Source organism: Mytilus californianus, unplaced genomic scaffold (genome assembly GCF_021869535.1).
Source record: "Mytilus californianus isolate M0D057914Y unplaced genomic scaffold, xbMytCali1.0.p SCAF_9, whole genome shotgun sequence".
Lineage (NCBI taxonomy): Eukaryota > Metazoa > Mollusca > Bivalvia > Mytilida > Mytilidae > Mytilus > Mytilus californianus.
Window position 1 is genome coordinate 64,057,976 of NW_026262745.1, and position 18,188 is coordinate 64,076,163.

The following is an 18,188-nucleotide window of genomic DNA, read 5'->3' on the forward strand; positions in this document are numbered from 1 at the left end:
AGGTCTCTCCTTTTCGTAATGTAAAATATATGTTTCAAAAGGCGTGTAATGCATTGAAAAGCTCTAAAACACACAGTAAACCCTTAGAATATGACACAAAACACATGATCCGCTTTTTTCGGACATGACCTTGACTTTTGATCGATAATCTTTGTCAAGGTCATTGGTCCACGATGTCATTACAAAAGACCCAATGGGTCTAGGATCTTTCGTTCAAGAGTTAACAGGGGTTATATAACTAACTGATAGGTCAAATCTCATCGGTCAAATGTAAAAAAAGTTGCGCCTTCATGACCCAAACATTTTTCATTATTAACAATTTCTGTAAGTATTATCGTTTTTGAGATACCCAATTAAAAGCTCAAGGTTAACCTTCAAAAGCTTTAAAAAATCACACTTAAAATCCTTTAAATAAGGTCAAAAACACATAATTCGCTATCTGGGACATGACCTTGACCTTGGTCATTGGTATCTTATGTCATTGTTGTAGATCCCATGGGTCTAGGACCTTTTGTTTAAATAGTAAAAACTGATTCTGTCTTTTCAGAAACCTTAAACAGGGGTTATGCCCCATACAGAAAGGTCAAATCTCTTCGATCAAACCGTAACAACGTTGTCCTTAATGACCCGAACATTTCCCACTATGCAAAACTTCTGTAAGTATAATGGTTTCTGAGATTATCCCATAACAAGGTGCTAAGTCAAAGGTCAAGGTCAACATGCAAATTTGACCTTGAGGCATTTTTCAAAGTCACATGGATTGATGGTCATTGGTGAAGATCCTAGGTGTCTACGACTTACGGTTTCTGAGTTTTAGTGGCCAACCGACATCGGTTAATTTTCAAAGGGGCATAACCCTACCAATGAGTTGTTGATTTTCGATCCAAATGTAAAAAAGAACAAGGGTCTGACCCTGAACAAATTTCACCCTTCGGTTTTTTTCTACCTATTACGGTTACGGTGTTTGAATGATAACAAGGTTTTAAGGTTTTGGGGGGATAACTCCGGACCGACAAAATTTTTCGACTAACAGGGTAAGTTCCGGATAGATATTTATGACACCGATACAAAGTTTGAACCTGAAATCGACATGTCTTACGGTTAAGGCTGCTAACTTCGTCAAAGTTTGGCGGAAAAAGAATACTAATACAGTAAGGTATTTCCCTTATGGAAAAGGAAAGACCTTAATAATAAAACTTAGACATATAGAAACCACGTCTCTGGAGAAATGTGCAACCAAAAATTTGACTTATTCTATGGAAAGTATGAATCGTGTAGTGAAGATATTTTCCAATATGAAATTTTAAACATTAAGACACTCCATGACAAAAATGATTTTTTCGGCAATAAAATATATATATAATGAATGTTTTTAAATCAAACGATCCGGAATTAGTTCACGCAACAATTAGGAGAGTTTAGTGTACAACTATAAATCAATAGCGTCTGAAATCGAGTATAACTTGCCTTTCAAAGTCATTTTAAGGGAAAACAATAAACTTTACCTGTTACATGAGGGACAAATCTATGTTTCTTATGTAAATAACGGACTGCCCTGCGTAATTAATATGTGATCTTGATGTTCTAGATAAACGTTTAAACATAAAAGGGAAAACTAATTACTTGGAAGTTATTTGACGGACGATATGTATATTCTTAGTTTCATATTGTGTGTTGTGACAGATTTAGGTTAAAATTCATGGACGTTAATTTTCAAAACATTAAACAAGTTAAAAGCCGTGTACAAATAATTATGAACACGTAAAAATAAAAATATAATCATGTAATTCAATGAATAATTAAAGTTATATCTTTTATATTGATCACTAATGCTTTGTGTTTAAATTTTAATTGGAGTGTGGTTAAAACTGACATGATTATAGCATATATAGGCTATTATAATCAATCGACAAATAATTGGATTCCGACGCTATGTCTACACGAACTACTTTTTCCATTGGAATTACACACACTCGACTGAGAAAATACATTACTAGTATACATCAAGAATTGGAGTTTGTTATTGATCAAATACTTCAATCATTTACCTACAATTTTAATCCTGGTATCTATGATGAGTGTATTTACCTACAAATATTAATTCATTATCAACACCAACACCACTTGTCCGCTTGCAGCATCCTAACAACCCACTGGTCATATTAGAATATTCTTTATCATTTATGTTAGCTAAAATTAACTCCTTCTTCTTATCAAAAAACAAAAATGAAATACAAAAACACAGATCTACATGTATCACATGTTTCCATGATGTTTTATGCAACTTTTTTTGGTTCTATCAACACAATTAATTTGGTCTAAAACGGGTTTACTTATGAGTTGTTTGAATTTTAAAGTCTTACCAATCATGCCAATCACCTATTCAATAATAAAACCCAAGTTTGAATAATCAATTTTTTGTTACAGAGTATTATTATGGATCTCACTGGTGTATTCGCGTTTCTCCAACATTCGATATTTATGTATGCAGTAAGATTTAACGAAAACTTCATGTTATTTTAATTACAGTGATTCCAGGTTTTCTCGTTAGATACACAGAAAAGAGGAAATAATAACAATCTCAGATTATGTCAATTATTCAACAAATTGTCTAACATGTTTAGATGAATTAAGTCTCTCAAATATCAAAAATAACAAGTCAAATGAGTCAGGAAAAAATGCTTTGGAAATCACAGTCTCACCTAACCGAGAAAATAGTGGGGGAGAAAATGCATACTGAGAGGTAAATTGTCAATAACGATGGTATAATGGAAAAGTTAGTCGTGGTATCAGCAGCCTGTGGCATTGTGTGCGTATTGCTATGTGTTTTTTTATTCTACATCGGCTAGAGTTATAGGGGGGGGGGGGGGTTGAGATCTCACAAAACATGTTTAATCCCGCCTCATTTTTGCGCCTGTCCCAAGTCAGGAGCCTCTGGTCTTTGTTAGTCTTGTATGTTTTTTTAGTTCATTTATATGTTTTGCAGTTAAGTGTGACGTCCATTTTCACTGAACTAGTACACAATTTTATTTAGGGGCCAGCTGAGGACCACCTCCGGGTGCCGGATTTTCTCGCTGCGTTGAAGACCCTTTGGTGGCATTCGGCCGTTGTCTGCTCTTTGGTGGGGTTGTTGTCTCTTTGACATATTCCCCATTTCCATTCTCAATTTTATTGAATGTAACTAAGAGACAGTAGAAGAAATATGAAATAGATGATGAATATCTCAGGGTAGCAACATGAGCAAGTTAGAACGGAAATCGACATCATCAATGATCTCAAAGGAAATTCTATGAATTCAGATATCTAATAAGACTAAGATTGAAAGAAACGAAAGTAGTGACAAAATATGTATGTAGAATTGCCAAACAGAACTAACAAAACTAAACAGCGGAAATATATGAAATATCTATTGTAATTTTCTAAAAAAAAAAAAAAAAACAACAACAAAGATACTGAATGCTAAAGAGTATTTTATGGATAATGTTATACAATAAATATAAATGTAAATTCTTGCAAAACAAAGTGTAAGCAAATCCAAAACTATCACATGTACACGAACGGTCAATACCCAAGAATAGAATCGGGCGATATGACAGTTTTCAGTCAAAAGTAGTACATGTATTCTACAAACATAGCAATTAACTACATGTATTACATGAATACTATTTTCAGCGGGAATATGTTACACATGTAATTATATATAATATATCAATGCATTTTATTTAAAGATCCATTTTAGTTTTCAATTAAAAGTAGATATAGTCGGTGAAGACGGTTTTTCAATTTTTGAATGTGTGTTGGATGATTTTTTTTTCGTGATAAAAAAAATATTTAATAAATATCTGTTTATTTTTCATTGTTTAATGACCCACTTTAAAATTCTATCTCTTTTAAAAGAATTTTTGTAAAATAAATGTTGTTAAAGGTCCTTAAATGATGAAAGAAACCCACGAGGACGTTATTTCGTCGTATAAAAGAATACATTATAATATCATTATTGTCATATAAACATAATTAGTTTGTGACCAAAAAATAAACGAAAAGAATTTTACTTATAGTTTGGAATCCTGAAAGAACACATTATGAGACAATGGAAGAAAGAAACAGTTACAAATTAAACATTTAAAGTAATATATTATTATTTGATTGTAGTTTTGTGATTTTATCACAAACAAAAATCCATAATTCAGTTTATATATATAAATAGTATCAATGCTATACGATGAAGTGAATTTTGTAAATTGGTACCCGTTCGAATGACTGAATAATTACGCTGCCGCTTCTGGCCTGGTTTAGTACATTACTTACAACAGTTGTGTGACCTATAGCTGTTAACTTTTATATCATTATGTATCTGGTGGAGAGTTGTCCATTGACAATCATATCACATCGCCTTGAATTATATTGTATAATGGCATGACGTTGTTCGTTTCAGGAGGAAAATGAAATATAAAAAAGTCATAATGGTTTTAAAATAATACTTTTGCAGTCATGAAGTGTGAATCTATAAAAAAAAATATGAACGCTCCAGACTTCTAGAGACATATAAAACATTGTAAAATCAATCAAAGCAATATAGTACTATGTCTTTTGAAATCAACATTGTCGTACAATACAAAACAAACTTTTGGGGAATACAAGTTAAACGGAAGTACCAAATTACAAATCTAATAGAAAACAAAATATATCATAAATTGCTGTTTCTTTTAGATTCAGAATAATTATGTTTTTGTTTGTTTTGTCTAGGATAAACAATAAACCATAACAAACACAGTTAAAGTTACCAAGCAATAACTATGCCTTATTGCCACGTTGGTTTTCCTCCATGGATCCACGTTGTTAGCTCCATTGATACAGAGAACCCCATTAAATTCTCCTAGTTTCAAGGAATCCATTCCTTCAAAGTAATCGGAAAAATGACCTCTATTCTGATCAATAATCCTACGGTTTCGGTAGCATCCTCTTTCTAATGACTGATCTACGGTGAAACATCCTCTGATGTGAAAGTAATAAGGTAATTCTATAATATAAATGACATAATATAGTGATTGTCATAGTAAACATATGCAATGAATGTTTTGACAGAGTCAAGAATATGTCCCTCAATTGGCAGTAATGGTTCCATGTTAGTTATGAGACATGGTATAATTGCAAATGTAATAAATATCTTTAACACGTAAGACACAAACGATAAAAAATTAAGATGTTTGTTTATGACAAAACACCAATATAGTAATATGTATTTTGTACAGCCACCATTAATGGACACACGAACAGTAAATCACGAAACTCAAATGTGAAAAAAACACAAGATACAACCAACGACTTCTTTTTAAACCAAGTTACATAAAACGAAATAAGATCGAAAGAAAAACATGTAAACAATATTTAGACACAACTCTTTAAAGGAGGTAAAAATACAAAAATAAGGAAAATCGATTTCGTTCCACAGATCTTTGTCAACGGTCCAATACAATCACGTGTACTGGAGTTCATTCTACCCGCTAAAGACTTCTAATGTAGATCGAGAGAGATAATCAGGGTGTTAAGTTTAACCATCATTTATCCAGGGATATTATTATGCAATTTAACATTCTCGTCGTTTTTATACTACAGCTAGAACTCTTCTTGTTGTCTTGATCTACCAGATACAATAGCAAAGGGATTTTCGTACAATGTCGATTTAATGTAATATCACCATGATCACGTTCTTCTCAATCTGGGGCTCATTTGTAAATGGAATTGTATTTGATATATTTATCGACATTTCCATTAATTTTACCATATTCAGCTGCAGTATAAAAAATATTAGGTCAATGTCTAAAAAATGTCATTTTGTTGTGTATTCGGCACGAATATTGTTATAAAGCTCGGTGATTCTCGCCCTTCCCTAAAACCAGTGATATTTTTCGACTTTGACCAAAAAATGTATATTTCTGATGTTCTTTCTAGTTCACGTCCTTTATTTTACCCTATCTCTACTTCTATATAATTCAAAATTTAATTATCATAATAGAGAACTTTGCTAATGTCTTAAATTTTTTAATCAATACCTAATCTATTTACAGAATAACCACTCGAAACCAACAGTGATCCAACCAGTCTTCCACATTTGTTCACTTGTCCCGAGCTTGCAACTTCTGTGCAATTACTCAATGTTATGCCCGAGGAAGTCGAGGCTGTGTGTGCATTTTCACAGTTTGGTGTTCTGTATGCCTGCATTGCAACTTTAAATGCAGATGGGATAGAAGAACTATTCAGCACAATGTCTGTACAATGTATACACTGTATTCCTAAAGAAAATAAGTTACTTATGTTAATGTAGGTATACTATAAGCAAAAAAACTGAACCTTTTGATAGAAAGATAATGCTGATATATTAAGTTTTAAAACATATCGTCTGTGTGGCGAAAAAAAATCGAAAGAATAAATAAATAGACAAATAATATTTCTTCTAAAATAGTTTTTAAAGTGAGACAAAAAGAGTTATCAAAGGTACCAGGATTATAATTTAATACGCCAGACGCGCGTTTCGTCTTCATAAGACTCATCAGTGACGCTCAGATCTAAATAGTTATAAAACCAAACAAGTACAAAGTTGAAAGCATTGAGGACCCAAAATTCCAAAAATACATTTCTAAATGCTTGTTACATCATAGTATTCTGAATTTTGGCAATCATTATCAGTCTGTGTTCAAATATTTCTTTGGATAGAAACTAATACATTCGAACAATGAATAGTGTAATTATTATCACTACAAGTCAATTTAAAAAATGCAAATCGACTAAAATGGCTTAGATTTGCACCTGTCAAATGTCGATTCAGAACTAAAAGCGATAACAGTTCTGTACGTATTGATTACTTGCAATTGATAGACAATTTAGGTAATACAGAATGACATGATAAATATTTCAAATTTTGTCTAATTGAATATTGTGTGATTTTTGTTAGAGTAAGAACTTGGTTTATAGATAAGAAATTAAATGTATTTATTTAGATTTGTTTTACATTTTAACATGTTTAAGGAATTTCTACTATTTTACAGCATAAGATGAAATCCTGTCACACTTTTTGCCATAAGAATAGTCTAATTTTGTTTTAGGCATGAAATGATTTTTTGAGAATTAATTATGTCAAGTGTTGTCATAATAAAAGGACATGCAAATATGTAGACCAGTTGTGTTGTGACATTAATCAGTTATTGTGTAAGTGTTACGAAGAGTTTAACATTTGGTAACAGTTAATTATTAGTTCAATGATATCAAATGTTTGAACAAAAGAACTAGCTACTTAGCCGGTATTTTTATTGAATCTTAACTAGTTTTTAAATTGTTCGTATTGGACGTTCTCTAGAATGAACGCTTGGTGATGTTTTGAGCATACATTTTTTCTTTAAGGTAAAGGAAACAGTTCCAATTCATTTTACCATAAATCTGAATACAATGTACGACAGATAGCTTCATGAACAACTGTAGGGATGATTTATGTATTTAATAAACCTTTTAAATTCTTAACAGATAAAAATTGCCAAAACAAAACCATGGAAAACATACATGTTATACTTATATTAATATAAACTTTTTTTTACAAATTTTCTCTCCAAAACTTTTATAACTTACCGTACGATTCTTCTGTAAAGAACAACAACGTGAACACAATTAAAAGCATTATTAATACAAGGTTTTAATCCCTTTTGTCGAAAGAAGTGTACTGACGCTAAAGAAAATATTTAAATTTTCTGTTTGCAAAATATTTCACGTCCTTGTGGACCGAGTTCTACTTTTGAATATTGTAAAATTTTCGGTCGAGTGCTGATGTTAAGTGTTTCAGTTTACATATAGTTATGATCATTCATAACTGAAAATTAAAAAAAAAAAAAAAACATGTATCATATGTTAAAAGGAAACAAAATTCACTGTTTTCTAAAGGACACATTACATATTTGTTATATATAAATATTTAGATAATTGGGGGAAATTAATTTAACGATACTAAAGAGCATTTACCAAAATGACCTTTCAAATTTCGAAGATTGTACCTTCGAATACCTTTTTCTTTAACAACCACAAAATCAAGTAGCTCAGGAAAAACTCTTAAATTGTTATTGGACGTCAAAGCAAAATCATCAGTACGGACAAAAGCACCCAACACAGAACAAAATGACTTGCTAACTTTTTTAAAAATATGTTACTAGTATACATAGAATGTAAAATAGTACGAAATGGTTAGGGTACGAAATGCCTTTAATTCATTGATACATGTAATCGGCGCTTTTGAAATTTAAAGGAATACAATTATTTATCAAATTTTACCCTTAACAAAACACGTAATTGGGGCTTTTGTGTGCTTTAGTAACAACTGACCAATAACGTAGTTTGACAGTTTCACTCATGAATAATTATGTACAAAAATATATGACTATTTTCAAAAATGTTGACAAAATGATGACTAAATGCTACTATTAATTAACGTCTAAATGCTGTTTCAATGTCGGTTACGTTTAACAATATATATTTTAAAAGATTTGCTTAAAGCATGCTTTGACAGAGACCATATATAAGATCCTTCATGATTCATTTCATATATATAAATTTTCACACAGCCATATATAAAAACCTTACTTCTTATATAAAATATTGATCACAAAACCATTGCATCTTCATTTTATGAAATGCATAATTGTAAAAATAATTTACAAAACAAAATGCAAATATCTTAGTAAAATTACCATCAGCTGTCTGGTATCTCGCATTAGAAATATGTTCTGGAATTGGTGAGTTGAAAGGTTCAGAAGAATATATCTGATCAGATGATGAGCTTTCTGAAATAAAATGAAATGAAGTTACTAGTAAATGATTTTTTTAACAATCATGTTATTCTAATATGAATTTGATAATGTTTACTATTCATTATATTCATTTTTATTCATGTCGCTGTTTAAACGAGCTGTCATATAAGTACTAAACGTAAAAGTATTTATTTGCATGAACATTAACCCTCATTTAATAATGATTCCATCGCAAATTTACACAAAATTGATTTTTGCATTAGCAATCCCACTTTTCACTTATAAACCAATGATTAGAATTATGATATTATTGCACATTTCCAGTCATTTTTAACATTTAATTAACCCTTGCTTATATAAATATATATCATACACTGACACAATAAATAAACTTGTTCTGTCTGCAATTTAAAAAATTACCTATTAAAAACTGTCATTTCTATCTTAAATACTGATATGGTATAAAAGGTTCAACAATTTGTACAGTAGTGTTAATATACAAATCCTTGATTAAATCTTGAACCTTTTAATACAGCTAACAAATAAAGCAATTTAATGTTTTTTTTTTTATTTTCATACATACAAGAAAATTTCTTTAGTAATTTAAGTTCATATATACATGTATGCATTGATATTAAATTGAGATACACACCTTGTGTACATCATGTTGGTCTGCTCTCACTTGTTTCTCTCTGATTAGAAAACCCTGTAAAACACTTCAAGTGGAAACTACAAAAAATCAGGCACAAAGAAAGATAACTCAATTTTTCTTTTATAATGCATGCATATTTTGATACGGACTTTAAACATTATAAAATATTTATACCGTCTTTATTTATGTATTGTGTGATGTTTTTGATTGTTTATACTGGATTAATATCGTTAGTTTTGCAATCAGTGAATCGGTACAAATATGATTTTAACATTTTTCTTAAATTCCTCGATGATCAATTCATAAATAGTTAAGAATTTGATGATGTATCTCCTACAAGCAAAATTTACCTTATAGGAATGTGGGCTATTTGTTTTAGTACCACTTTAGTCATAAAGCTCCTCATGTATTCAAAACTTATACATCCGTGGCTTATATATTTTTGGGTTTGTGTTTCCGAGATTATGGAAAATCTAGAAAAGCACGAACGTTTCTAGTATCACAGTATTTTCATTTAACATCAACTTTTTATCTCGAGTTCTCTTTCCTTCATTGTGCCTGTGTACTGTTTAATACACTGTGTTATATTATTTAAACCTATGTTCTGAATACCGTTAATTGATTGGTTAAACTTTGAACTTTGTTACCTTGACTTTTAACTTCCTTTTTTTTGAATACACAGGGGAAAAAATACCTTTGGCAAACACAGGTAGCCATAAATATTGGTTTTAAGGGTTTTCAAAGTATGCCAAACATAACAAAGTAAATAGGACACAATCATTTTGAAATTATTTGGTCTAATTTAGTCTTAATTTCTTATTCGTATTTTGTTAATGTTCGATTCGATGAATACATTGATGATTAAAATCAATGGAGATTATTACTTGGCTGTATATAGAAAATATGTTCAAAGACACTCCAAAACGCTTTTATTATTTAAATTATTATATTTAGTTTTTATATTCAAATTGTATTTTGTGTCAATAATGTTCTTTGATAAAAACAATTTTGACGATATTATTCAATGATTTTCAATTATTTTCTTTATTGTAATTTTATCAAATATTTCTATCGTGCATCGAACGATGTAATAAGAAGTGATTCAAATTGGAGGAGTGAGTGTCAAAAAATCAGCCAAAAACAATAGATTGTTTACTGTTGTAATTGTACTTCCATCTACCGATATCACCCAGCTTAGTTGTTCACAAAACCTCACATCATGACTTTGTGACGTTCAATGTGTTTGATTATGTCTTAATAACCTATACCTGATCTTATCCCCAACGTCATATTATTCGAACCAACATTGCAGCCACAACCAGAACGCCATCGTCTGGAGACTTCTTCCAATTATACAACTAAACACTATTGTTTCTTTTATGGAAACCCCACTATTGCAATCTCATTAATTACAATCTTTGCTGTAAGATTTGTCTTGAATGCTGTACACTAAATAACGCTTTAAAGGCTCGGTCGTTGCGCTCACTAACCAAACAGTTTATTTCGTTTCTGGCAGTTGATAATTTTCAATATCAATATGCAGAACATATGAATTGTCAGTTACCTCTTATGAGCTTGCCACATTCATTTCTTATCCGCTATTTGTATTTTGGTATCGGCGCCAGATATCTGATTCATTTGTATACGCTTGTCGAATACGGTTGGTGTTTTGGTATAACATAGTCCGTCCGTCCGTCAATCCGTCCATCCATCTTACCTTTAATCAGTCAACACTTCATTTAATCTTTATACAACATTATAATTGACCACAGTTTTAAAATTTGTTTAGCTTTGTTGTTCCAGAGTTACCGGACTTTAACCGTTAGAAATGAGGAATTCTTTTCACATATCCAGTGTACATTGATTGATATCATTAAACCCTTACATTAGTGCTGAGATTAATAAAAGAAAGCTCTCTATCGATTTTTAAATATTTTCGGGTTTGTCTTTTTATAATTACGGGACTTTAATTGTCAAATTTAAGTTAATGTCTCAAATGTTGTACTATAATTGGAGTTTGATAGGGTTGATTTACAACTTAATTGTTGGGGAAAACACCGTCCGATTTGTCATTCCAGGATATTGTGACTTTGACTGTCAGATAAATAAAAGGCTTTTGTTAAATGTCATGGAGTAGCTATATGGATCAAATTACTACACACTAAACACTGTTGTTGATTTTGTAAAAAAATTCTGCTGTGTCATTCCAAAATTATGGGACGACCAACAGTCATATTTGACACAATTGTATATGCCTGAGAATACTTCGTGCTGTTTTCTATAGAACCATTATATTTGATTCTTATTAAATTCCTTTTAAATATCCAATTGTATTCTTGAAACAATGTCGATATGCACAATAACGACGTTTCTTGCGGTCTTTGCCCAGCTACGTATTTGATCTATTCTGAACTTGTGCTGTCTTAGACTAGAATAGATTTGATAAACCTTTTAGCATAGAGCACCGCCGATGAAACATTTATTGTCGACATGCGTATCTGGTGCAGTAAAATTGGTACCATTTGATATTATGACGCAAGTTGGCTGGTGGTAAAAATAAAACATTTCTTATTTTATTTACATAAAAGGATTGGTATACCTCAATTAGACAACAACCCAACGACAAAAAAGAAGACAAAACTAGGTAAAATTTAGGTAATATCAGGGTCTCTTAATTATTGCGTATATTTTGTTAACATCTACAGATAAAATGACTGCACCCGATAGGAGGGAATTTTGTGGAATTTTTTAAGCTCGTCATATCACAAAGGCATCAGCTTATTGGTGCCCTGAATGTAACGAAGGATTATGTTCGGAATGCCATGATCATCACAGTGTTTCAAAAGGAACACGCAAATACGATGTTATTTCTATGGATAGTTATAGAAACTTTCCGACGTCAATCGCTAATATCGCCAATGTTTTCGAAGATCATGATATGAAATATCAGAATTATTGTCCGCATCATGACAAACTATGTTACCCGGCCTGTATTTCAACCAACCACAAAAACTGTGTCGGTTTACTACTGCTCCAGGATGTTCTAAAAACTGCCAAATCTTCAACGTTATTGGACTCAATTGAAATTAGCATTAAAGACATAAAAACATTAAAACAATTATAAAAAATCGCCAAGATGATCTTAATACATTCAGGCAGCATCGAGAAAAGTGTCAAGATAAAATCAAACAACTGCGAATTAAAATAAACTGTCATTTGGACGAACTAGAACAAAAATATTTAACGAACTATATGCTGCCGAGATGAAAGTGAAAATAAAAACAAATAAATTGGTAGCAGATCTTTCCGAGAAAACGAAACATGCGCAGGTAGGTCAAGGAACTTTGAAACGTAAATAGTGGAAAAAATATGATACATCAAGAATAAAATTGTTTTAACCAAAATTTAGGAATCTAAGTTGTTGAATTTATATATTCGTGTAGTAAGGATTCAGTAAACCGAAATTGTGGTCATGATCGCCTAGGTCACGTGACTTCTACAGGGGTAAAATGCCTTAACCAAATTGGCAAATAACGGGTTACTACACTGAATAAAAATCAACAAACTTTTTTTTAAACGAATCCTTGTGCTCTACCGTTTATTAAAAGTGCTGCGCGATTTTCCAGAAGTGAATATATTAAATAAAAATAATATTTTTAGTTTAACCGGCAGCATATAACGTTAAATTTGTACATAGTTTCGTTCCTATTCTGATTTCAGTTTCATATTCAATAAGCGCGCAGCACTTTTCTATTAGGTTATATCTATAGCTTTCTATTTTTTTGAGAAATATCGTCTCTGGTAACCCGTTTTTTGTAAATTTAGAATTGGTAACTATGGTTTCGATAAATTTGTCTATGTTATTCAAGCGCACTGAAGACTCGTACAATCATCAAAGAACCGCAACTCTGTTGTCACAGTTGACGATGCGGGAATATTGACATTATTGAACCTCAACATAAATTGGTCTTATTGACGATATCTATTGAAATTGTTTGACCTGTGTAGTAACCGACGATAATAAAACGAGTTTTCTGTGTTTGATGCCCCTCTTAAGGCTCCAATTGTATGTAGAATGTTGAATTTTCCCCAATACGGCTACAGTACAGGACTGTCAAAATATGTGCAGTTCCACCTTCAGCATAAATATAAATTGTGCTACCAATCCCTATGCAAGTTTGGTCGATTAAACCTTGAAGAGTAGTCTTATGGTGTATAGTTTGGTTATCTGAGTTCTATATATGTTATTTGTTGTCCTTGTTTCTTTTTGTGAACCATTTACTTTCCTCCAAGTGATTTATATTCATATCAGACTATTAATTTTGTGTATAGCAAGATAGCTACATAAATCACTGATCTCTTACTATATAAATCCTTGATCTCTAACTATATAAATCCTTTATTAAATATGGTTCTGTAAATTTATGCTAATGGTATGCATTAAAAATTATATAACAGAAGAATAAAAGAAAACAAGCAGTTCTGACATATTCAGTTGCAGAATATGTTTGGAAATGAGTATGACATGTTCAATCAGAAGTCTTGAAAAGTATAGAGAACCACTTTATTTTAAATGAAAGAGAATTTGATATTCAGGGTGCGGAAAATGGAATGTTCCTTTTCATCTGTTGCTACACTGACATATTTTTTTCTGGGGGTTGCTGTGTGAAAAAATTTTCACTTTATTTCCTTCATTTTTTGTTTTTTCAGTTCTTACCAGGCCAGGATATTCATTTTCAAAATTGATGTCGCAGTCAGTACTCTCATACATTCATGACATTTCTTCTATATCATGTATATTGTGTTATCAAGCATCGCATTTCATTTTGTGACAAAAATGATGAATCTGTGTTGTTGTGTTACAGTATTAAAGGGACCATTTGTTCAGTGTCTTCCTTTAATTTGGTTCATGTCTGTCATATTTGTTTTGTTATACATTAGGCTGTTTCTCAATTGAATTTTTTTTTCTGTCTAGGCCATTTTATAGCCCACTTGACGGTATGGATTTTCTCATTGTCAAAGGCGGTAGTTGCCTATAGTATAATTGCTTAATTCTAATTCATTTGAACTTTGGTGCATAGTTGTCTCAATGGCGATCATACTACATCTCCTAATTTTGATATAAAAGCTGACAAATGGCATTAAAGTCTTTGTGTGACCATGTATTGCTTACAGACTTCTTGTTGACCCCTCTTTAAAAAAAATCTGGATATACTTATATATTATAATTACCAACACTAGAAAGTATTTAAAAAGGGATTTCACATATATTTATGTAAATTTTCAATCCTTTTTATAATTAAAAAAAGATTTATTATTTAAAACAGTTTATAAAACATGTAACATGTGTAAAATCAGGATACCCAGCAATTTTTCAAAACTGTATAAATACTGAAACTTTTGCATGCCTTTATTATTGCAATTATTCAAGAATGGATGCCATCGGCTGTTACCTGCTCTTTAGTCGGCTTCTCTCTTTGACATGCATATTCCCCAATTTCAAACAATGAATTTTCATTCTCAATTTTACAAAAAATTGTTTATTTATTGTGATTTCAAATAATTCTACATAAATGTGTATGTTTCAGTTATAAGAATGCAAGTTACTAACCTAGTCACATGAATTTGCATTCAATAATTTCTGAATTTACAGTACATGTATATAAAGTTTGAGTGGTTTGAAAAAGGGCAATATGTGAAACGGAAGAAAAATGAATAAACATAGAAGTCTCATCTGTGTCTAATGTTGATAATTGAAATGGCAATACTTTATGAATACATGTATCTGTAAATTTGACACGACTGAAAGACTTAAAATTGAGAAAGGAAATGGGGAATGTGTCAAAGAGACAACAACCCGACCATAGAGCAGACAACAGCCGAAGGCCACCAATGGGTCTTCAATGCAGCGAGAAACTCCCACACTCGGAGGCGTCCTTCAGCTGGCCCCTAAACAAATATGTATACTAGTTCAGTGATAATGGACGTCATACTAAACTCCAAATTATACACAAGAAACTTAAACTAAAAATGATACAAGACTAACAAAGGCCAGAGGCTCCTGACTTGGGACAGGCGCAAAAATGCGGCGGGGTTAAACATGTTTTTTGAGATCTCAACCCTCCCCCTATACCTCTAGCCAATGTAGAAAAAACAAACGTACACCAGTACGCACAGTAAAACTCAGTTTAAGAGAAGTCCGAGTCCGATGTCAGAATAGGAAACAAAAGAAAATAAACTAAATGACAATAATACACAAATAACAACAGACTACTAGCAGTTACTGACATGCCAGCTCCAGACCTCAATTAAACTGAGTATGTTTTCTGTCCAAATACAATCTTATGGAACATACGTGTACAAGTTCAACTTTTCCTGGGATTCATGTTTAATACCAAATCATTGCTTTTATGTTTAACGTCTTTCAATATTTCTTTTACCATAACTGATGTCCTTCTGCATGTTTTCTGTGTTTGACATCAGTTTTGATTGAGCTATTGATATATTTATTTTATTTTTCTGCATTGTCCATGGAATTTGAACTTGTCAATTGCTGGTATTCCTTGATATCTATATTAAGCTAGCCGCCAGGGTTTTAATTATCTCTCATGTTGACTGACACTTTTCACCTGATATTAGATTCTTTTAAATATATTACAAGAATATCAAAAATCCTAAATTTAGCTGGTGAATGTACATAAAACTTTCCATAACATGGGAATTAAGTACAGGGTACCGCCTCCTATTGAACAACCTGAATCTCAAACTTTAAACCTGGATCCAACACTGCATGTTTCATTTGTCATTATTTACACAATTTTGAACTTTTTTCTGGTTTCTTTTTATTGAATTTTGTACTGTAACACCCTCAATTGTTAAAGGCCGTACAATTTACAAGATGAGCATTTAAGCTAAATGGCTATGTTGTATGAATTTTGCTCATAGTTGTAGGCCTTACATTGACCTTTAGTTGTTGACTTCTACGTCATTTAGTTGCTTGTCCATGTTGCGGAGAGTTGTCTCATTAGCAATGAAACCACATTTACTTATTTTTATATGTACCCATACATGATATTTAATGCCCTTTCTTAATCATGTTAATGTCGCAGTAAAACACTCAAAAACATGTTTACTATGTCACATTTTATATGCCAGTCTCTCAAGTAAAGCTGATGTTGTTTTTTTTGGTTGTTGTCTGTCATTATTTATTAATTTGTGTATTTAATGTAGCATAACACGGGTAATTATTAAGATTTTCTCATCTCAAAAGAATAAATTTGTATTCACATTTTGTCATCCTGGGCCTCTTCAGCTGTGTACAATGTACATATAAAACATGTATAAATGCACATGATAAGAGTTTTACTCATTGTTGAAAGCTGTACAGTGACCTATAAATAATTGTGATGAAAGACCCAATAACTTTCATAAAAATCTGAAATCGATCTGACCTAATTACTCATCAATGCTCATGAAATTGTAAATACAGTGCATAAAAAGAAATATTTAATCAAATTAATGTTTTGATACACACGCTTGACAAAACATTAATGGATGAAGTTACTGTTCAAATGTTGATACTGCTGTTTTTATGTAAATTTACAGATATCTATAACTTTTTGCCCTTTTATGTTGGTCTTCTGTTTGTAATAAATTGCACACGTAATTTGTCCACTATACATGTACAATGTATATGTGCACAATTTCTTTTTCGATCAAATCGTACTTGTTTAGCATGTTTAGATTAATCTCTGTTCATGTTAAAAGTTAGAACTGTTCACTTTAGTTCAAACTGTACGGCTGTAGAACGATCTCTACGAGGCTGCTATAAGATATTGAATTACTTTATAGATTGAATGACGTTTTTGCTTTACACACGTTTCCATCCGTAGGTTCCATTAATTTTACAATTTAACAGTCAATTAGCCATATCTTTTAACAGTCAATTAGCCGTATCTTTCACTTTCTGCATTCTATAAATGGAGGGTTTTCTTTCTGTCCAGAAAAACAGGCAAGAAATGGTGGATGTCAATAACTGGTTCCTCCATTTTCCTTTAAGCTGAGTCTTACTAACAAGAATTTTTTTAACCATTTTTAACATTCTGTTCGACATCTCCATGCTAACACTGTGGAATTTCTGGTTGGAAAGTTAACTGTTGCCCTGAACACATTGTTTTCCATGTTTTCTGGATGACGATAAAATATGTGTTGCAAACGGAGTATTTTGACACAAAGCTTGTGGATTACCAACTGTTCATACATTCTGCAGTCACTTATTGCAATGTATTAGTACATGTACATTTTGTAAGGCTTATCTTTTGCACTTTTGTTCTCATCATTGTCATCTTGAACCTGTAATGATAAAAAGAAACAATTAACAATTGTGTACACAAAAAAAGAACCCATCCAGTAAGCAGTATTACAGATACAAATGAAAGAACCTTAGTGAGCGCGTTCACATACCCCACGTCCCCACATTGTCATTGGAGAAATAAAATAAGTGTAAGAAAAAAAAATTGAATCATAATTTCTTGTCAATGCACATCTACATAGTATGTCCTTATTATCTGAAAAGGTTTCATGAAATTCTGTTGTGTGGTTTGTGAGGAGTTGCGATGACAAACTGTTGCAGTAGTACATTAAAGTAAATAAGTTCAAAGGGGCGTAACTCCTAGAAAAAGAATTGAATCGTAATTTCCTGTCGATATGCACAACAACATAGTATGTCCTTATTATCTAAAAAGGTT

General features: G+C 31.6%; 1 long non-coding RNA gene across 1 annotated transcript; it reads right to left on the minus strand.

Moving 5' to 3' along the window:
* Window positions 1–3,452: 3,452 nt before the first annotated feature.
* LOC127715062 (uncharacterized) lies at window positions 3,453–7,847 on the minus strand. The gene is made up of 3 exons (XR_007988105.1): window positions 7,621–7,847; window positions 6,054–6,293; window positions 3,453–5,020 (listed from the first exon to the last, which is right to left on the minus strand). It is a non-coding gene; the product is annotated as an uncharacterized LOC127715062 (long non-coding RNA).
* Between the last annotated feature and the right edge of the window lie 10,341 nt (window positions 7,848–18,188).